This window comes from Saccopteryx bilineata, chromosome 10, assembly GCF_036850765.1.
Source record: "Saccopteryx bilineata isolate mSacBil1 chromosome 10, mSacBil1_pri_phased_curated, whole genome shotgun sequence".
NCBI lineage: Eukaryota > Metazoa > Chordata > Mammalia > Chiroptera > Emballonuridae > Saccopteryx > Saccopteryx bilineata.
In genome coordinates, this window is record NC_089499.1 from 5,683,970 (window position 1) to 5,691,545 (window position 7,576).

The following is a 7,576-nucleotide window of genomic DNA, read 5'->3' on the forward strand; positions in this document are numbered from 1 at the left end:
TGAGCGCGGGCTCATCTGGTTTGAGCAAAAAGCCCACCAGCTTGAACCCAAGGTCGCTGGCTCCAGCAAGGGGTTACTCGGTCCGCTGAGGGCCTGTGGTCAAGGCACATATGAGAAAGCAATCAATAAACAACTAAGGTGTTGCAACGCGCAACGAAAAACTGATGATTGATGCTTCTCATCTCTCTCTGTTCCTGTCTGTCCTTGTCTATCCCTCTCTCTGAAAAAAAAAAAATTAAAAAAAAAAGACACTAGGGCAGGAAGGGGCTGGGTGTTCCTGGAACAGAGAGGAGGCCAACCTAACCAGAACGGTGAGCAAGAGGGACAATGGTGTGAGAGAGAACCTCTAGGAGGCACCACCGAGGAGTCAGGCAGGCAGAGAATCCCCAAGTCTCCAGGGATGCTGAGGTAGGGCTGGGTCTGAGCCTGTAGTAGGTACTAGCGGCTCCAAGACTCCCGTCTGGCCCTGCAGAGCCACCTGGTCTTGGCACTCAGGGTGTTACTGACATGACTGGGGGAGAACTGCCCAGTGCCTTGGGAGAGGACCCAGGGTGCCCTCAGGGCTTTGGGGCCAAAGTCAGAGCTGAGCCCCCCTCCTTCTCCTTGAAGAGTACATGGCCCAACTTACCACTGTGTCAAGCCTACCTACCTTGGGAAACCCAGGGTCCTTAGAGGGCCTGGGAAACAATAATCAACCCTATCCCAGGAGCCAATAATCAACCCTATCCCAGGAGCCACTCTTCTGCTCTCCTTGTTGCATAGCCCTGCCTGTCATGCCGTCCAAAGGCTGGGGCTGGTAGCCTCTCCCGCGACTCGTTCATTAGTACTGGTTCTTGGAATTTAATTTAAGGAGCAAAAAGAGCCATAATGGAAGTGAGGCAAGAGCAAGCACTCCAGCCTGACCGGGCGGTGGCGCAGTGGATAGAGCGTCGGACTGGGATGCAGAGGACCCAGGTTTGAGACCCCGAGGTCACCAGCTTGAGCACAGGCTCATCTGGTTTGAGCAAAGCTCACTAGCTTGGACCCAAGGTCACTGGTTTGAGCAAGGGGTTACTTGGTCTGCTGTAGCCCCTCGGTCAAGGCACATATGAGAAAGCAATCAATGAACTAAGGTGTCACAACGAAAAACTGATGACTGATGCTTCTCATCTCTCTCCCTTCCTGCCTGTCTGTCTGTCCCTGTCTATCCCTCTCTCTGACTCTCTGTCACTGTAGGAAAAAAAAAAAAAAAAAGAGCAAGCACTCCATGAGGTGCCTCCAAGGCCCAGCCCCCTGGGCACAGGGACTTCCTGTAGATGATAACTAGGAGAAGGGGAAACCTGTCCTGAGAAGAATGCCGGTCACCAAGCCCTGGGAGCATGGGTCCGTGCTCTGCTATACTACCAGGTGCAAACGCTGCACCTAAAGACAACTAGACAGAGTTTGAGAAAGGAGGCTGGTCGGGAACTGCTTCAGGCTCATGAACAAAAGCTTCTCAGTGCAAAGGCCCTGAGGTAAGAACCAGCACGGTATGTTACAACACAGGCCAGGCTGTGGGCTAATGCCAGCGGGTAGTCAGCAGAAACCAGATCATCAGGGCTATGGGGCAGGGAAAAGTTTAAATTTTGTTCCAAGTGTGACAGAAACTATTAGAAAGTGTTAAAGCAGTGACATGATCTACTATTTTAAAGTTCCCTCTGGCTCTATGAGGAGTGTCTCCTGTGGACAAGGGAGAAGGCAGGAAGGAAGGTAGGGGGTAACCACCATGTCGTGCAGGTGAGAGTAATGAAGTGCTACCTACGGAGACTGGGCTGCTCATGTCCCCTAGAAGGGAGGTCTGGGGAAATGGGGTGTGTGTGTGCACATATAACTGAGCCAAGCTTGCTTCTTCCAGCAGGTCTCGGCTGGCTGGGCCCTTCAGTCTCACCACAGGCTCGGCCTCTCCTCCAAATGGGCATTGCTCAAGCATGTAAAGAAAAGCAGTCTTGCCTGACCTGTGGTGGTGCAGTGGATAAAGCGTCAACCTGGAAACGCTGAGGTTGCCGGTTCAAAACCCTGGGCTTGCCTGGTCAAGGCACATATGGGAGTTGATGCTTCTTGCTCCTCCCCCTTCTCTCTCTCTCTTTCTCTCTCTCCTCTCTATAATGAATAAAAAAAGAAAAAAAAAAGCAGTCTAAAGGTATCCCTTCGCCGCCACCTTTGTGGACCTCTCCACCACCCTTTCTGGAGCTCCCTTCCCATTTCTCCACGGTGAGTACTCCTTCCTCTCCCCGCTGTCAGGTCTCAGCCAGCCCCTGGCTCTCTAGGACCCCCAGGGCGGTATTTCACGAGGGAAAAGGCCAGGAGACACAGGCGTGGAGCAGAGAGCTGCTCAAGGCGCAGCCTCCTAGACGGGGGCCTGGCCCTCCGTCCCTGACCCCGCCCCTGCCCTGGGACCTCACAACCCTACCTGCCCTCGCCCCGGGCCTACTACAGTCCCCTCACCACCCCGCCTCCCCCAGTTCTAACACCCACGCCCCGCCCACGCGGCCGCCTTTCCACAGAGTCTGCCCCTCGTCTCCCTGCCGAGCTGAAACCGGAAACGGCCCCTGCGCCCACTGCCCCGCCTCTTCCGGGGCCTCTCTAGGCCGAAGTGCGGGATTTCGGTGCCCGCCAGAGATCCTTCACGGCTTCGCGGGGCAACGGCGCCCCCTGGCGGGCCTAGGGCGCAGCGCGGGAGCACAGGCTTGCCCAGCTCCTCACCTCTTGGCAGCCAACTCCTCACTCCCGACCTCCACCAGCCCTGCCTTCCCAACTCGTTCGCCTGCCTCTGCCGATCTGCCAATGGGTGACCAGAGAAGCCCTTCCTGCACAAGGCGGCAGCCTTTCGGAGTCCTCTTGCTCAGAGCTCTCCGCGACGCCCCAACGCCTTTTCCCTGCTCTGACCCCAGGCCTTCAGGACCTCCTCCAGCGTAGCCACCTTCAGCTCATCCTCAGACCGTCCCATGACACCCACCTTCTGCTTCTTCTGGTCCTAGCATCTTCACACCCTCTGCTCCACGATACTCTCTTGCCTCCATCTCCCCAAATCCATTCACAGAATCGATTAGATGCTGATTTGTGTGATTATCCCGATGATCACTTTCCCTGCTTCTTGAGAGTCAGGAGGCTCCGTGCCCATCGCCTGCACTCATCTCAGGGCCAGGTGCGCAGTGAGGGCTCCGGGTGCCTGGCTGAGTTTGATCCCCAAGGTGTGGGCAGGATAAGAAGGATAAGAAGAGAAGCTGGGTAATACATGCAAGGACTCTCAGAACACTTGGTCAAGGTTGAGTTTAGGAGTCCAGCCCTTTTTCTCTGCTCCGAGAACCCCTCCAAGGTCAGGGAGGCCATGGGGGGCCCATGCCTGGCTCCCTGAGGACGCTGCCAAATGTGGGACTGGCAGCTCCGCACCTGCCCAGGATGTCCAGTGTGAAGGGCCCCGCCCGCCCCTGGCGACTTCTCTTCTCCGGTCTCTCCCCAAACCTTCCTGCCTGCCTTCTTCCAGTGCGCCAGCCAGGAAACCTTTCTGAACTGCCTTGGAGCTTCAGGAGCCAGAGGCACTGCCCATAGATGACCAGCCCAGCTAGCGGCTGGAGCAGTGTGTCGGGTGCAAACGGCACAGCTCAAACTTTGGCTGCTGACCGCCAGGGGGCAGCAGAGGCCGCCTTCTCACGATCTTGGGTGATTAGGTCGAGGTCTAATTCTGTCCAAGTCCCAATGTGAGTGGCAACGGAGGTTTGCAGCCTTGTGTGGTTTTGTAAGCAGTTTTGCTCTTTCAGTTTTTTCCCCCCAGGGCTACTCTTTCTAAGTAACTGTAAGTCAATTATTACTGTTCCCAATTTGTTAGTTGCTGTTAGTTGAAATTTAATTGTTAGATGATTTAAATTGAGGTCAAGGTAGACATCCAATGATTCCTCTGGGTCTGTTTATATGCTCCGCGATGTCACTGGCTGTATCTTGGACCCAAGATGTTCATAGCTACCGGCACTTGACCACCCTACATACTCCCTGATGCCAGCTGTCCAACTGCTCTCTGCTGTCTGTCTCCCAGCTCAGTTCCTCCAGGTCCCTGGCCCACAAGTCCCTCCCCTACCTCCAACATGTCACCCTGTCAGCTTCTTCCAATCTCTCGCCTCCTTACCTTCTTCCTCCCAGTCTTCCTTAAGTCTTTGTGGCCTCTGCTCCTCTCTCACTTCTCACAAAATCTTCTTTCTTTCTCTCCTTTCCTTCTTCTCTTTCTTTTAGAGAGAGAGGAAAGGAGAGAGACATTGATTTGTTTTTACACTTGTTTATGCATTTATTAGTTCATTATTATTATTATTATTATTATTATTTAGTGAAAGAGAGGGACAGACAGGGACAGACAGACAGGAAGGGAGAGAGATGAGAAGCATCAACTCATACTTGCGGCACTTAAGTTGTTCACTGATTGCTTCTCATACGTGCCTTGACCAGGGGGCTCCAGCTGAGCCAGTGACCCCTTGCTCAAGCCAGTGGCCTTTAGGTTCAAGCCAGAGACCATAGGGTCATGTCTGTGACCCCACGCTCCAGCTGGTGACCCTGTGCTCAAGCTAGTGAGTCCATGCTCAAGCCAGATGAGTGCGCGTAAGCCTGTGACCTCAGCGTCCCACCCAGGTTGATGCTCAATCCACTGTGCCACTGCCTGGTCAGGCTATTGACTGATTCTTGTATGTATCCTGACAGGGGATCCTGTAACCTTGGCATATTGGGACAATGCTCTAACCAACTGAGTTATCAGGCCAGGGCCACACAAGTTTTCTACACTGGCCTTTCCAGTTCCTACCTCTTTCCTCAGCCACTCCAGTGGGGCTTGCCCTCCCTCCACGGAACAGCCCTGGTCAAGGTCCTCAGCAGCCCACACATCGGTCTGTTTTCCACCCTTAGCCCTCCAACACCTAATGCTGACCTGGCTCCTGGGGCCCGCCTTCTCCTGGGTTTCCCCCGCGTCCTGGCTGCTCCTGCTCACGCCTAACTGGTTCCGCCTGGGCTCTCCCACCACCGAACAGGAATGTTCCAGGGCTCTGTCCTGACTGCTGTCGTCCTCTGTCTAAACTCACCTCCCTGATCTCATCCGGGCCCCTGGCTCTGAGTACCGTCCACTCCACTCCCTCTTCCTCCCAGATCTGAGCTCCAGCGCTGGTTACTCTACTGAACTCGAGTCACACACCGGCCTGTCAGCGTCAGCTTGGCATCGCCACACTGACATCCGGTTTTAAAGGTTTCTTTGCCGAGACCGATTCCCTTCCAAGCTTGCCCCTCCCCCAGCCTCCTTCAGTGGATGCAGTGGCAGCTCAGTCCCCAGATGGACTTGGAGTCACCCTTGACTTGTCTCTGTCCTCCCCTCTTACCCAAACCATAGGGAACCCTGCCCACTCTGCCTTCAGGACAAGCCCAGCATCTCTGCTTGACCATGTCGCCACCCGGGCTGAATCACTCAATGTGTCTGTCTAAACTCCTGCAGTAGCCCTGCATCAGGGTCACCCTCGGCTCTCCAGCCCTCACCCAGAGTTTAGTCTCAGTGCTGCAGCTAGAAGAATCCATTTGAAACAGTTACGACTGAGTCAGTTTCTGCCCCTTCTGTGTTCAGGACCCTGCAGGGGCTCTTATCTTTCCCAGAGAAAAATCTGAAGTCCTTACGGTGGCTGACCAGTCCCCACCACATCTGTCCCCCTCAGGAGTCCGCACTCGCTCTTTCTATCCCCTTCCCGGCTCCTAACGTCAGCCACAGTGACTTCCTGGCTGCTGCTCTCACGTGTCAAGCACGATCAGCCTCAGGGCTTTGCACTGGCTGACCCCTCTGGCTGGGACAGTTCCCTGCAGACATCCACATGACTTTCTCCCTCTCCAAACCTTTGATCAAATATCCCTTCCTCGATAAGACCCACTCTGTCCCGCCTCCAGACCCCTGTTCTCCATTGCCTTTACCTTGCCATTCTACTCCCTGTAGTACTAAGCCTCTGCTCACAAATGATATCGCCTACTGATTCTGTTTCATGTTTCTGCTCGGAATCCAATCCCCCACCCAGAATGAAAGTTCAAAGAAGGCAGGGTCTTCACTTCGTTCGATACTGTGGACAGGTGCTGGAAGAGTGCCAGGCACAGAGGGAATCAATACAAATTTGTGAAAAGAAATAAAGCTCTGGCTGGGTAGCTTCGTTGGTTGCAGCATCGTCCTGAAGTACAGAGGTTGCTGGTTTGATTCCCAGCCAGGGCACATACAGGACCAGATTGATGTTCTTGTCTCTCTTTTTCTCCCCTTTCCTCTCTCTATAAAATACACATTAAGGAAAAAGAAATTTAGAAGACCTCTGTGCTGGACTTGCTGGCTGTTCTATCTTTTCAATATTCCAAGCAGAACAAGTTTTTTGCTCTACTCCAGAGAAGTTTTTTAAAAGCAAAAAGACCTGGAAATTTTTAATTTAAATTTTTTTTTTTTTTTTTTTTTTTTTTTACAGGGACAGAGAGAGAGTCAGATAGAGGGATAGATATAGACAGGCAGGAACGGAGAGAGATGAGAAGCATCAATCATCAGTTTTTCGTTGCAACATCGTAGTTGTTCATTGATTGCTTTCTCATATGTGCCATGACTGTGGGCCTTCAGTAGACTGAGTAACCACCCTGCTCGAGCCAGTGACCTTGGGTCCAAGCTGGTGAGCTTTTTTTTTGCTCAAGCCAGATGAACCCGTGCTCAAGCTGGCAACCCCGGGGTCTCGAACCTGGGTCCTTTCGCATCCCAGTCAGACGCTCTATCCACTGTGCCACTGCCTGGTCAGGCAGAAAATTTTTTTTATTAAAGATTTTTATTTATTAATTTTAGAGAGAAGAGACTGAGAGAGAGAAGGAGGGAGGAGCAGGAAGCATCAACTCCCACATGTTACTTGACCAGGCAAGCCCAAGGTCTTGAACTGGCCACCTCAGTGTTCCAGGTCCACGCTTTATCCACTGCGCCACCACAGGGGAATTCTTTTTTTTTCTTTTAATTAATTAATTAATTAATTTTTAACAGAGACAGAGAGAGAGTCAGAGAGAGGGATAGACAGGGACAGACAGACAGGAATGGAGAGATGAGAAGCATCAATCATTAGTTTTTCATTGCTCATTGCAACACCTTAGTTGTTCATTGATTGCTTTCTCATATGTGCCTTGACCGTGGGCCTTCAGCAGACTGAGCAACCCCTTGCTTGAGCCAGCAACCCTGGGTCCAAGCTGGTGAGCTTTTGCTCAAATCAGATGAGCCTACGCTCAAGCTGGCAACCTCGGGGTCTCGAACCCGGGTCCTCGGCGTCCCAGTCTGACACTCTATCCACTGCGCCACTGCCTGGTCAGGCGCACAGGGGAATTCTTGAAAACATACCAACATGCTTAATGACGAGCAAGGGTCTGCAGACCAATCCTCACGGAGGCCCAGTATCTAGGACTTGTCAGCTAGGGATGAAGGCTACTCATTTTCAAACAGTCATGTGGACACTTGGCTTTTGGATTTCGTGTGGCGGCCACATTGCCTGCTGCCTCTTCTGAAGGGGTCTGCTGCCCACTGGTCGGGCTGGAGGGGACCTTG